At 35.4% G+C, this 14,418-nt stretch overlaps 1 pseudogene; it reads left to right on the top strand.

Moving 5' to 3' along the window:
- The window catches only part of LOC127846242 (C-Maf-inducing protein-like), a 286,356-nt pseudogene extending 272,834 nt beyond the window's left edge, over positions 1-13,522 (top strand).
- Positions 13,523-14,418: the final 896 nt, after the last annotated feature.

The raw sequence follows: 14,418 nt of genomic DNA on the forward strand, positions 1-14,418 counted from the left end.
GGACTCCACAGACTAATCTGGGATGACACTTTATGCACATGCATTTACCCCCTTTCACAGGGCTCATATAAATATATACATACATTAGTATACATTTATTTATTTATAATATACCTATAGATAATATGAAACTGAAATAGATGACTAAAATTCAATTTAGTGAAGAATGTAAGATTGTAGATTTTTCCCTGAGTGAAAATAATATAAAAATCACAATATTTTTCCATTCAATATATCGTTTATCAGTGTCAGTTTCGTTTCCTGCTGAGAATTACAGTGCTTGTTGAATATCATAAACATGAGAACACCATTTAATCCATTAACAATGTAAACATAACTCTTTGACGATTCCAGATTATTTCAGCATATTCATATATGACATTTTATCACATATTCTGATGACATCATCATCATATACAAATATATGACATTTAGCTATTTTCTGATCCTTTTTTAGCTCACCTGAGCACAACGTGCTCATGGTGAGCTTTTGTTATCGCTTTTTGTCCATCGTCCGTCGTCAACATTTTGCCTTGTGAACACTCTAGAGCCACATTTATTGTCTGATCTTCATGAAATTTGGTCAGAACATTTGTCTCCTTGATACCTCGACTGAGTTCGAAACTGGGTCATGCTGGGTCAAAACTAGGTCACTAGGTCAAAAAAAAGAAAATCCTTGTGAACACTGTAGAAGTCACATTTGATGCCCAATCTTCATGTAACTTTGTCAAAATGTTTGTCTAAATGATATGTTGGTTGAGTTCAAAAATGGTTCCGGTCCGTTGAAAAACATGGCCGCCAGGGGGCGGGGCAGTATTCCTTATATGGCTATAGAGACCTTGTGAACACTCTAGAAGTCACAATTTTTGCCCAATCATCATGAAACTTGGTCAAAACATTGGTTTCATTGATATCTCGGACGAGTTCGAAAATGGTCCAGATCGGTGAAAAAACATGGCCGCCAGGGGGCGGCGGGCAGTTTTCCTTATATGGCTATAGTAAAACCTTGTTAACACTGTAGAGGCCACATTTATTTTCCAATCTTCATGAAATTTGATCAGAAGATTGGTCTCAATGATATCTTGGATGAGTTCGAAAATGGTTACGTTTGCTTGAAAAACATGGCTGCCAAGGGCGGGGCATTTTTCCTTATATGGCTTTATATGGCTATAGTAAAACCTTGTGACACTCTAGTGGCCACATTTATTGTCCAATCTTCATGAATTTGGTCAGAAGATTGGTCTCAATGATATCTTGGATGAGTTCGAAAAGGGTTATGTTTGCTTGAAAAACATGGCTGCCAAGGGGCGGGGCATTTTTCTTATATGGCTAAATATGGCTATAGTAAAATCTTGTTAACACTCTAGAGGCCACATTTATTGTCCGATCTTCATGAAACTTGGTCAGAAGATTCACCCCAATAATATCTTGGATGAGTTCAAAAATGATGCTGGTTGGTTGAAAAACATGGCTGCCAGGGGGCGGGGCATTTTTCCTTATTCTTATGGCTTTTGTAAACCTTGTTAACACTCTAGAGGCCACATTTATTTTCTAATCTTCATGAAACTTGGTCAAAAATTTGTCCTATTGATATCTTGGATGAGTTCGAAAATAGTTTCGGTTGCTTAAAAAACATGACACCAGGGCGGGGCATTTTTCCTAATATGGCTATATATCATGCTTTAGTAAAACCTTTTTAACACTCTAGAGGCCACATTTATTGTCCGATCATCATGAAACTTGGTCAGATGATTTGTCCAATGATATCTTTGATTAATTTGAAAATGGTTCCGGTTGGTGGAAAAACATGGCCGCCAAGGGGGCGTGGCATTTCCTTATATAGCTATATTTAAACCTTGTTAACACTCTAGAAGCCATATTTATTGTACGATCATGAAACTTTGTCAGAAGATTTGTCCAAATGATATTTTGGACAAGTTCGAAAGTGGTTCCAGTTGCTTGAAAAACATGGCCAACAGTGGGCGGAATTTTTCCTTATATGGACTTATGAATCTTCATGAAACTTTGTCAGTATATTTGTTTAAATGATATCTTGGATGTGTATGAAAATGGTTCTGGTCTGTTGAAAAAAGTGGCTGCCAGGGTGTTCTCTTGTCATGAAAGTTGGTAAGAACATTTTGTTCTAATGACATCTTGGGCTGCACAGAACAGGTCAGTTCCTTTCAATCTCAGGTGAGCAACTTTGGGCCTTTCAGGCCCTCTTGTTTCATTTTGGACACAAGCAAAAAAAAAACTAACTGTTTCTGTCTAGAAATGATTAAAGATTTATTTAATTTGTGATTATAGAAAAGCATATTTTCACTTCTGATAAGTTTTTGTCTGTAACCACTCACGAAATTAAATTTGAGCATGCACCAAAATCGTCAAATATCCTTTGAATGTTGTTTTTTGTTTTTCAGAGATAAACAGGACAATATTTGTTCAAATGTGGTTGACCAATCTGAATGGGAACGAAAAGTCATCTGTTATGTTGGCATGATGGAAACCATGTAAGTAGTGCATATGAAAGTGAAATACTGTAACATAATAATTCTATTTGCTGTCATTTTATATCAGTTTGTTAACAAACCAAAATCAAGCAGTTATCAACTGAAAAGGTGTTATATCCAGTTAAATCATTTGCCAATAATGGTCAGTTTTAACTTCTCAATTAAGCACAAGTTTTACATCTTAACAAATTGACCCTCATGTTGCAATTCATGTGCTGTCCTGGTAGAGCAATATAAAAAAGCTCTCCTGCTATTTTTATTATTTTAAAGTGTACTTAAATTTTTAATTGTATTTCAATGACGTTTTTTTCTTTTTTTGCTCGGCTTTTCAGAGAAAACCCGAGGTATTGTCATAGCCAGCTCGTCGTCCGACATCCGCGTCGTGCTAAAACCTTAACATTTTGTTAAGGTTTTGAACATTGGCTCTAAAATCAAATTGCTTCCACCTACAACTTTGAAACTTCATATGTAGATGCACCTTGATGAGTTCTACACGCCACAACCATTTTTGGGTCATTAGGTCAAAGGTCAAGGTCACTGTGACCTTTAAAAAAAATAAAAATTCTGACAAGCTTTCATTATTCAAATGCAACCCTGCACCCGTAGCGAGCGTGGCACCCGTTATGCGGTGCTCTTGTTTATTACTAAATATAGGTGTTCATGCTTAAATAGCAACAATGCACTATTTGGTTGTAAAAGAAAGGTACTTCCTTTGCCACAAAGTCGGGCTTAAACAATTTTCTTTGGGTCCTCCCCACCAAATATAACAGCTTTATAATTACTTTTGTGGGCATATATTTCAGGTCCTTATTTGAGGATTGGAGGTACATTCTGGGAAGCCTTCTTCAGCCAATTCCATTTCCAAATGAGTAAGTTTATCTTAGTATTCTTTCAAAATGATTTAGTTTATCTAAGTATTTCCAAATGATTAAGTTTATCTTGGTATTCTTTACTAATGTGTTAGTTTATATAAATATTCTTTCTGAATGATATAGTTTATCCGAGTGTTCTTTCCAAAAGATTCAGGTTATCTTAGTATTCTTTCAAAATGATTTAGTTATAAGTATTCTTTCCAATGGAGTTAGATTAGCAAAACTTTCTTTCTGAATGAGTAAGTACATCTTAACTATCTTTCCAAGTCAGTAAATATTCAAACTGTCTTCCCAATGAGAATTAATATGTACAAATTATTTTCAAATGGATTAGGTTGAACATAATTTCTTTTTAATATAGTTAGTTCATATAATCTTCTCATTTGAAAAAGTTTCCTTACACTTTCTTCATAAATGAGTAAGTTATTTTCAAAAGTCATTGCATATAATTTGTTATGATGATATCTGGAGGCAAGATCGAAAATAAAATGTGCATTGAATATATATTTATATTTTCTAAAGTACTTCTACTACCCTGAACTCCTCTCTCTCAGAATAGCATAGTTCCTGTAGGTCTCAGATATTCGCCAGCCAATGGCAGTTGCAGTCCATAGTGATATGGAAAATTATCACACGTTAAGTTCAAGTTAATACAAAATGTATCCTTACAGGTCCCAAGAGCAATCATTAAATTGAATTATTATTGTTTGTATTGCGTTTTTGTCTGTCTTTGAAGTTTGTTCGAATATTTAAGATCTAAACTGGGATTTACATCTTATTCCAAATATGCTTAAAATGCCATCATTAATTTTAAGCCCTAGTGGCTTATGCCATGTTTTATCATTAAAGTAATTGAGGCAATTGTTCAAAGAAGACACGACATCATCTTTCATCTTTTGCCTGAACAGTCTATTTAAAGCAAACGTGACAATATTGTTAAGTCAGATCATGACTTCTTTGATGGTATATCTGTAGAACTCCATAGAATAGTTTCAGACATTATTTCATCACCTTACTTAGAGCTTATGTTTTCTGAAAATGTCACACGTATGTTCTTTTTGATCTCAATTATCTGTTTATTTATAGCTCACCAGAGCATGCCAACCATCAAGCTTTTTGTCTCGCCGATGTCTCTTGTCTTTTTTTGTGCATTTACTATTTCTAAAATGAATTTTCCTGCAAAAGCATTTAGACATTTTTTGTGAAAAAGGACAGAAAAGATCTTTGGATGGTCCTGTACACAATTATCTTTGGATGGTCCTCTACACAAATATGTTTTGATGGTCCTGTACACTATTAACTTTGGATGGTCCTGTACAAAATTATCTTTGGATGGTCCTGTACAAAATTATCTTTGGATGGTCCTGGACACAATTATTTTTGGATGGTCCAGTACATAATTATCTTTGGATGGTCCTGTACAAAATTATCTGTGGATTGTCCTGAACAAAATTATCTTTGGATGGTTCAGTACAAAATTATCTTTGGATGGTCCTGTGCACAATTATCTATGGATGGTCCTGTACACAAATCTTTGGATGATCCAGTACAAAATTATCTTTGGATGGTCCTGTGCACAATTATCTTTGGATGGTCCTGTACAAAATTATCGTTGGATGGTCCTGTACACAATAATCTTTGGATGGTCCTGTACACAATAATCTTTGGATGGTCCTGTACACAATAATCTTTGGATGGTCCTGTACACAATTATCTTTGGATGGTCCTGTACACAATAATCTTTGGATGGTCCTGTACACAGTTATCTTTGGATGGCCCAGTACTAAAATTTTAACCTGGTTTTCAACACAGTTGAAAATCTTTGTTATTAGATTGGTGTATGTTGGGCGGCAATATTAATTGCTCCTGTTTTTGAAGAAGGAGGTCCTTTGAGCTAAATAACTTTTAAGAATGTGAAAAATTAAGATGACCTTATTCTCCGAAATCAATAGATAATCTTGATTTTTTAAATTCTATCAATAACTTTTTGTTTTATTTTTTAGCGCTCTGGCTGACGATTGTTCACATCGTGAGTATCAAGTTATGGTTTACTTTGTACATGTTTTTTTCACATAAAAAGTTCTTTGTGAACTTGATGCAAAACTATTTTATTTAAAAACATGTTCAAGTTATGCAAAAAATAATTGCTTCTCTTTAACACAGCCACATGAAAAACATAGTAAAGAGGATTGTCCTGTACTAAGCATTATGTGAATGCACCAGTCACAGGTTGCAGTGTTGTTTTGGATGTGATGTCCGCCTAGCGACCGAGAGGTCAAGGGTTTGATCCCCACTGTGGAAGCGTTCTTAAGATCTCCCCCATAGACCTTAAGTACTGATTCCAGTCCTAGGAAATTGACTCGAGAGTGTTTCAAATAAGACTTAGGCTTTCGCTGCAATCGAGCTAAAATAATAAATTTTAAATTAATGCACCAGTCAAATACAAATATAAGTCTTTATTTCATTGGAACATGAAAACCATAATATAAAGCATGACTTATTAACTCACTGTTACATTTTAACATGAAAAATTTAATACAGGATATCGCTTTTCACCTTTCCGTTGCATAGGAAAGTAAAAAAAACATAATATAATGATTTATTTAGCTTATGACATATATTGTACAGGAACATGAAAAAAAAATTGAAACTATGTTTATTCCCTCACAATTGCATATCAAGATGAAACATGAAATACAGAACATTGCTTTTTAACCCTCTTTTGCATTGCCTATCGTTTGCTTATAAAGATGTAAAATGTAAGACAGAACATAGCTTTTAACCTCTTATTTTCAAAGGAACGATCGTTTATTACCTCTATTGCATAGGAACATGAAAAACGTAATACGGAACATAGCTGTGGACAAAGTGTGTGACGTGCACCAGACAATCCTGGGTATCCGGGAAGGAAAGGAGGGCTGGTTTCATCTCTACTGTCCAGGAAACATAGGCTGTGATGACGATGGGGAACTCTGGGGCCAAATGGTATGAGACGTGTTCTGTGAAAACTGGGCTTAATGCATGTGCGTTAAGTGTTGTCCTAGATTAGCCTTTGCAGCCTGCACAGGCTAAACAGGGATAACATTTTCCTCCTCCTCCAAAAATGGACTTTTGTTTAGGAGAGATATTCTTTTGATGAAAAATGCGTTTAAAGCGTTAAGTGTTGTTCCTGATTAGGCTGTGTGTACTGCCAAGGCTTATCTTGGACAACACTTCATTAACCACCGCCATAGGCGCAGAGATATTGTTTTGGCATTGTCCGTCCTTCTGTCTTTCCGTCCGTCTTCCTTCCGTCCGTCCGTCCGTCCGGAGCCATATCTTGGAAGTGCTTTGGCGGATTTCATATGGTGAAGAGGATGATGCATGCCAAATGGCATTGTACACCATCTGTTAATAACGGATTTATGGCCCTTTGTATCTTGAAAAAATGCTTTTTAATATAAGCTTACAGCTTTATCTCCATTAACACATGAGCCAGAGCCATGAAACTTGCCAAAGTTGTTCTCAATCATCTGGGGGTGCTTCACATTCAACACCTATAATCCTAGGGGCTAATGTCAAGGTCACACATTGAGGTCAAAGGTCACAAATTTGATCAATTATTCATTATTTAGTCATTCCTTTACTATGCCATGAAACTTGCTATAGTTGTTCTCTATCATCTGGGATTGCTTCACATTCAACACCCATAATCATAGGGGCTAAGGTCAAGGTCACAAATTGAGGTCAAAGGTCTATACCCATCCATAAACAAAATTTAAATGGCGGGGGATATCAATTCAACAAATTTGCTTGTTCACTTGCCTTTAGCCCTGTTTTTCCAGAATGCAGCTTGTATAAATGCTTGTACATATTATTAATTAGAAAATAAGTAACTAAGTGTGTATAGAATATCAACTTCAGTAGTGGTTTTGTACTGTATGGGAGCGAAATTCTTATGTACCAACATTTTTTAGGAATTTATTCTCAATGACTACCTTTTCATTGGTTGTTTTTTTTAATATCACTTTAAAATTAACAGAAAAAATTTCAAAGTAACAATGTAACAAGGAAATGCAAACTTTTATTAAATATAATATGATCGTCAATATGATATTATTGAACTTATGGTACATTAACTAATTGTCAAGTGGTATGGAACTCTTGGCAAGTAATTGTAGGATTAATAAAAAGTTAAAGTAATATTGTTTTGTACATGGACACTCATTATCCCCTGTGAAATGTTCATAATGTAAAAGTATTTTTCATTTAATTTCCCTACAGAAATTTAACAGGGTTAGCCAGAGGGCAGTCTGTATGCATTGATATTAAGTTGGTTATTTGAGTCCAGGCATTTTTCTTTATGGTTCATTGAGATATTTTTTCCTAGAAATATGATATGAAATTTTTGTCTTTCTGTATTGAAATTATCAAGACAGGTATACTTGAAGGGATTTTCTTGAAATAGCTCAGTTTTACATGTAAATGTCATACAGGAAACAGACTTGACGGCCTTTCAATAAGCCTCGGCTTTTGATGCGGTAGAACTAAAATTGCTCTACATAGAATATAAAATAACATTGTATTTGCCACATCTGAAACCAACCTATGAGTATTAAAAAAAAACACACACACGGAAGTATTTTGTATAACTTGAAAACATGCAACAGCAAAATAAAAACTTAGTGCATGATGGTTAACTATAACCATATAATATTATATCTGTAAAACAAATCAGTAAAGATTAAAACTTCACTTAAGTGACTTATCATGGAGACAAAGGTTTTGTCATTTATGTTCAATAATAAATGTAATCCTTGCCTTTGAACAGCCGATGTATAATAATCTCCGGGGAAATTATAACATTGGAGACAGTCAGCTTATAATTGCCAGGCCTATGCTTAATGCTTTTGTAGATTAATACAGATGTCATGATTTTTCGGTACAATTAGAAATATCTCACCTTTATATACACAGTTCTCCAAGCCTTGTTTTTTTCCACCATGTAAAACGTTTTTCTATATATTTTTAAAATGTTTCTGAAGGTTAGGGGTCAAGGGTTAGCAATTAAGCCTCATTCTTTCAAAACTGGGCTCCATACATGTGCACAATGTGTCTTTAAATATTATCAGGGACAACTCTTTCCGATTTTATTGAATTTTTATTTAACTCTTTGAGTGCGGGAACCGAATTTTGAAGGCCTTTGCAAACAGTTTGGATCCAGATGAGACGCCACAGAGCGTGGCGTCTCATCAGGATCCAAACTTTTTGCTATTCTGATAGTATTCTTTGAAAAAAATCGAAGAAAATGCTAATTTTAGAAATTCAGCAGATGACATTTTAGCAGACGACAAATTTCCCAGCATGCAAAGGGTTGTAGAAAGTCTCTTTCAAACGCAAATCCAGTTTAGGCAGAAAGTGTCGGCCCTGATAAGCATGTGCCAGCTGTACTGGCAGAGCTGGGATGACACTATTCGCACATGCATAAAGCCTGGTTTTCTAAGAACAGACTCAACAAATGTCTGAAACACGTTAAGGCATCCAGCTTCATTATCTGAAACTGAGTCTTCTCCGAGTACACTTATATGAGTCAAATTGCTAGGAATGTATCTGGAAGGGTCCTTAACCCTATGTTCGTTTAAGAATTGAATAGCTTTTGTTCTGAATTACATTAGTGTGTTAACTGTCTTGAAAAAGACAAATTATTTGCATGATGGCAAATGTGATGAACTCTCTGCAATGGAAATCAAAAATAGAAACAAGCTAAATGAAATGACTCGAGGATTTTCGAAAGAATTTTCTTGGATGACCCTTGATCGAATTCAATCACTCATTTTTTTGTCAAAAACATTGCATGCAGGTGACATGGTAGTCCTCCTCATATGATATATTTGGCTGTATTGAAAACTTTGCAATTCTTGTGATTGGAAACCACTTTTTGGACTTATAATAATTTCACAGAAATGTTCCTACTTTCCCTCAAGATTGGTCTGCTTTGGCAAAAATGTTGTCAGTGGTTGAACGTTTTGCTATATAACATCATTATCTGAGCACAGTACATTAGTGACCTTTTACAAGCCTTTTAGGGTCACTAATCTTAGGTGAGGGATTCTGGACCATTTTACCATCATTTTAAGCCCCGGATCAAAAGATCGGGGTACATTGTTTTTGGCCTGTCTGTCTGTCTGTCTGCCTGTCTGTCATTCATTCATTCATTGATTCATTCATTCATTCATTCATTCATTCATGTATGTGTGTGTCTCAAAACTTTAACCTTGGTTAAAGTTTGATAACTTTTGCAATATTGATGATAGCAACTTCATATTTGGAATGCATGTGTTTCTCATGGAGCTGCACATTTTGAGTGGTGAAAAGTCAAGGTCATCCTTCAAGGTCAAAGGTCAAATATCATTGTATTTTTGTTTCCTAAAACTTTAACCTTCGTTAAAGTTTGGTCATAACTTTTGAATATTGAAGATAGCAACTTGATATTTGGCATGCATATGTATCTCATGGAGCTGCACATTTTGAGTGGTGAAAGATCAAGGTCAAGGTCATCCTTCAAGGCTAAATGTCAAATTTATGGCTTCAAACCAGTGCAATAGGGGGAATTGTGTTTCTAACAAACACATCTCTTGTTATGATAAAAACCAATGATATTAAAAAGCTGAATTGAATTTGTGCTATTTTAGGTTATAGCATGTATTTTCATGATATTTTTCGAGTTCAGATTTCAATAAATTTTCTCTGATCTTTCTACTAAAATATTATTTGATTGTTTCTGTGACATTTTGTACACTCTTTTCTCCATTATGGATTAATAATTTCCGTGACATTTCCACCCCTATTCTCCATTATGGATCGTTAGGGAATAATGTATATGTGGTGTTTTTATCGGCAACATCATTGGCAGTTACAAATAGCATGTTGGGTGCCATTAGCACATAATTGCTGTCTATGAACTTTACAAGAGCAATCAGAATTATGACGCCCTTTGCTAGGTTTAGTATTAATTGCTTTTTTTATCATGTAATTTATACATGTGAATGTCTGCTTTTAACATATAATTTATACTCTCATACCAATAAATGCATTTATGATATTTCAAGGCATAACCTTTTATGTATCTTGTCCTTTTAAACATGCATATTGTCGTTGTCATGGTAAAGGTAAAAAAGTAAATGCAGTCTCTTGAATTTCATTATTGCTGGGGTTTTTTCCAATAAAATGTTGCAACTGTCAGTTGTACTACAAATTAAAATGAACACAACGGAAGTTTTGTAACATTTTATCTAGATTTCAGCAATAAATATGTAAATAGGGCAACACAAAATGTATCAGACGTTTGTCAGATTTTCTGCAACGAAAATTGGTAAAATTGGTATTCTTTTCTGTTCTATGAACAGGGGTTTAATGCATGTGCGTACATTTTTATCCAAGTATAGCCTGTGCAGTTTGCACAGGCTTATCAGGGACAAAACTCTTCTCTTTTATTGTATTTTACATTTAAAGGAATACTTTTCTTGACGAAAATTGGTGTTGAGGCGAAAAGTGTTTTCCCTGATTAGCCTGTGCAGACTGCACAGGCTAATCTTGGATGACATGTTACACACATCCATTAAACCCCCTTTTCACATAACGAGGCTCATGTTTATTGCGCTTGCACACTCCACTGTTTTGGGGCCAAACTCTTTGAAACAATTTATCAATTTGTTGTTGCCTTACATGCAATCGTTTACTGTAATTAACATAATCATGTTCAAAGAGTCTGCATTTTCTAGCTCTGTTTCTGGGTCCTTAACCTTGTTCTGAACATTCCTGCCATTCAGTCAGTTCTGTTTTAAGGGCCATTATCAGATAATTTGAAATTACTCAATCTGATGTTGCCTGCCCTAAGGTACTGTATTTGCTCATATTACACAGTTGGAGAAAGCATTTTAACCCTACGGCTTGAAAGTTATTGTAATGGACTTTCACCACTTCAAGAAAAACAGAGGAAAATTAGTACAAAAATACTAAGTGGGACAAAACAAATTCTTCCAACTTTCAAATTCAAAATAAATTTTAATTAAAGGTTGACAGAAACCATTATCATTGTATGTCATCAAAGAAGGAAGGAAATCTGGAAGATTTGTCCAATACAACATATCCAGATAAAGAATTCAATGTTATGTACTTTTCCTCTATTGATTTCCTCTTTGTAAATATTTCCCTGTTGTATTAACAGCTTCAAACGTTGATGCACTGTTGCTGCAAGCGAAAAAGTTTCCTGTTTGGTCTGAACAAGATGATTGGGCCAGTGATGTTATTGTCCCTACGAGAGAAATACAGCAGCCATGGAGGTTAGCCCCAACATATCTTGTTTTCTTAAATATATTTAACCCTTCCTACTCAGATACGTAGTTTGACTTCTGTGAACATCTTAGAACATCAAATAAAATTTAAGAACTCGTGTTAATAGATTCTAGTTTTAAAGGCTGTATTTCCAGCCCTAAGATGCTGATAAGCATCAAACAAGCTTAAAACCTGAACAGTCTGTGAGTAACTCGTAACTGGATTGCATTTGGAGTCAAGGTCACTGATGCTCAATTAACCCATTTATTGCCTAGTGTTTAGAAAAAAAGGCCTTGGCAAACAGTGTAGACCCAGATACAGATATACATGTATTAGACATCCCTAATTTGGAAATAAATTGATCCAATTCAGAAGGATGGAGAGTCCACTAGGCATAAATGGGTTAGAAAATGGTTTTCAGGTGCTGTGTGCAATGCTTGAGTGTGATGTGGTGGAGAACAATGACCTGAAGATGCAGATGGTCACCACGCTGCAGAGTACCACATCGGGCAAGCGCATGTACGCCGAGCTTTGTGAGAGGCAGATTGCACTCAGGGAACTAGTAAGTGGCGCTTGATTGGTCATGATCGGCTCGGGTACTACTTTAATGTACCCTGGGTACTTAAGTATACTTAAAGGTACCTGGGGTGCGGTAAGTATACTAAAACGCACCTGGCCAATTCTACTGCTATATTGGTCGTTGTGGTTAGATTTTGCAAATTAATTATGTCAATGTTTTGTAAAATGGCCTCTATATTATTGAAACTCGTACTACAAAAAGCATTTTTAGGAAGGTTTTGTTCAAAGAGAATTTTGTTTTGAATTCAGTAGCGCATTTTACGAACATTGGGTTTTGGGGGCAATACAATTCTGGTACAGTCTAAACTGGCCAGGCACATTTTAGTATAGTTTCTGTTCCTAGAGTTCTTTTAAGAATATTTTAATTTTAAGTATCCAGGCTACACTTAAGTAGTACTCCAGCGGACAATGGCCAATCAAGTGTGAGTGGCCATACATGATGCAATACCGTACTTTACAATGTGTAATGAGCATCTGATTTTTTAATGCCAAAATGTCTATCATGGATATTTAGGATAGCAAAAACAATTTTTCCCTTACTTGTGCATACTGCTGGTCTTTAAATGTTTGGTCTTTGTCTTGAAAGGAATCCCTTATCATGTAGTCCTGCAAATAGATCAAATGTCCCTGAAATTTTAGAAAATGTGTAAAGCTTGTACGTACAACTGGTGATTAGATGAATTATTTATTACTAATCCCATAATTTGTCTCCATAGCGATTCAAGCAAATAAACGTAAATGAGGTATTAAACAGCAGTTTATTACCTTATTAAATCGTTAGATTTGTGGTAGTTAGTGCAATTGCCATGGAAGCAAATTATGTGAATAATTTATAAATTGTTCATTTTATCACTGTGATGAGTGATAAATGTCACAGGGATAAATGTCATTTTAATTTGTCATAATAAATTTCTTTCACAATTAGTTGCTGTTGGATATCATAAAAGTTCTTTGCAAATATATTGTTGCAGACAAAGATTTGAGGTAATTTTTGCCTACCCAACAAGAATATAAATGCAAACACAAATGAAGCAAAAGTAAAGAAAAACTTAGGTTCTTACCTAAAAATGCTGAAAATGATACATAGATCGTAAAAGATATATGAGTGCATTTGAAAGTGAGCTTTTTTGTAATTTTCTTGTGCAGCTTAAATTAAGCTTTTGCAACCAGAAGTTAATATTTCTCTTATACACATAGCAACAGAAGGGAGGGGCCAAAAAAGTTGACACTACCTTCGAAATCGACTGATGCAGACCTAGCCAAAATGCTCAGTCCGGATCGTTTGGGAATTTGGAATGCCTGAGTCTGGCATTCACCTCAAGTTACAAGTGCCTGTGCAGACGATTTAATTAAGTTGCCATCATTACGGTACCTGAATCTCTGGTCAACTCAGGTAGGTTTTGTTTGTTTCTTTGAATGTTTTGTTTTTATGCTCCCCGGATCGAATGATCGGGGGCACATTGTTTTTGGCTTGTCTGTCTGTCATTCTGCGATAACTTTTGCAATATTGAAGATAGCAACTTGATTTATGGCATGCATGTGTATCTCATGGAGCTGCACATTTTAAGTGGTGAAAGGTCAAGGTCATCCTTAAAGGTCAAAAGTCAAAAAATACAATCCAAGGGGAAGTAATAAGCTTTAAAAGGGAGATAATTTCTAAACCTACCAAATGATATATTGAAATTTATTTCAAAGCGGCGCAATAGGGGGCATTGTGTTTCTGACAAACACATCTGTTGTTCTGTTTTCAATAGTATTTCAGTCATATTAAGACAGCCAAGTAACCTTTCCTGGTTTGTTAAGCTGGTAAACCATTACTTAGTGCTGGTAATAAACAACTGCCCTATTGGAATAAGAATTACGGGGGCAACGGCCGTATAAATATTTTCATGACCGATCCCCACACAAGTTATGTGGCTGGGTGGGAATCAAGCCTCTATAATTGTAGCCCCGCACTCCACCAACTGAGCCTGGTAAGAATCAGTATTGAGCCGTTTTCTGAGAAAACTGGCTAAATGCATGTCCGTAAAGTGTCTTCCACAGGCTAATCAGGGATGACACTTTCCGCTGTTATAGTATTTTTAGTTTCAAGGAAGTCCCTCCTTACCGAAAATCAAGTTTAGGCGGAAAGTGTTGTGTGGACT

This window comes from Dreissena polymorpha, chromosome 9 (genome assembly GCF_020536995.1).
Source record: "Dreissena polymorpha isolate Duluth1 chromosome 9, UMN_Dpol_1.0, whole genome shotgun sequence".
Taxonomy (NCBI): Eukaryota; Metazoa; Mollusca; class Bivalvia; order Myida; family Dreissenidae; genus Dreissena; species Dreissena polymorpha.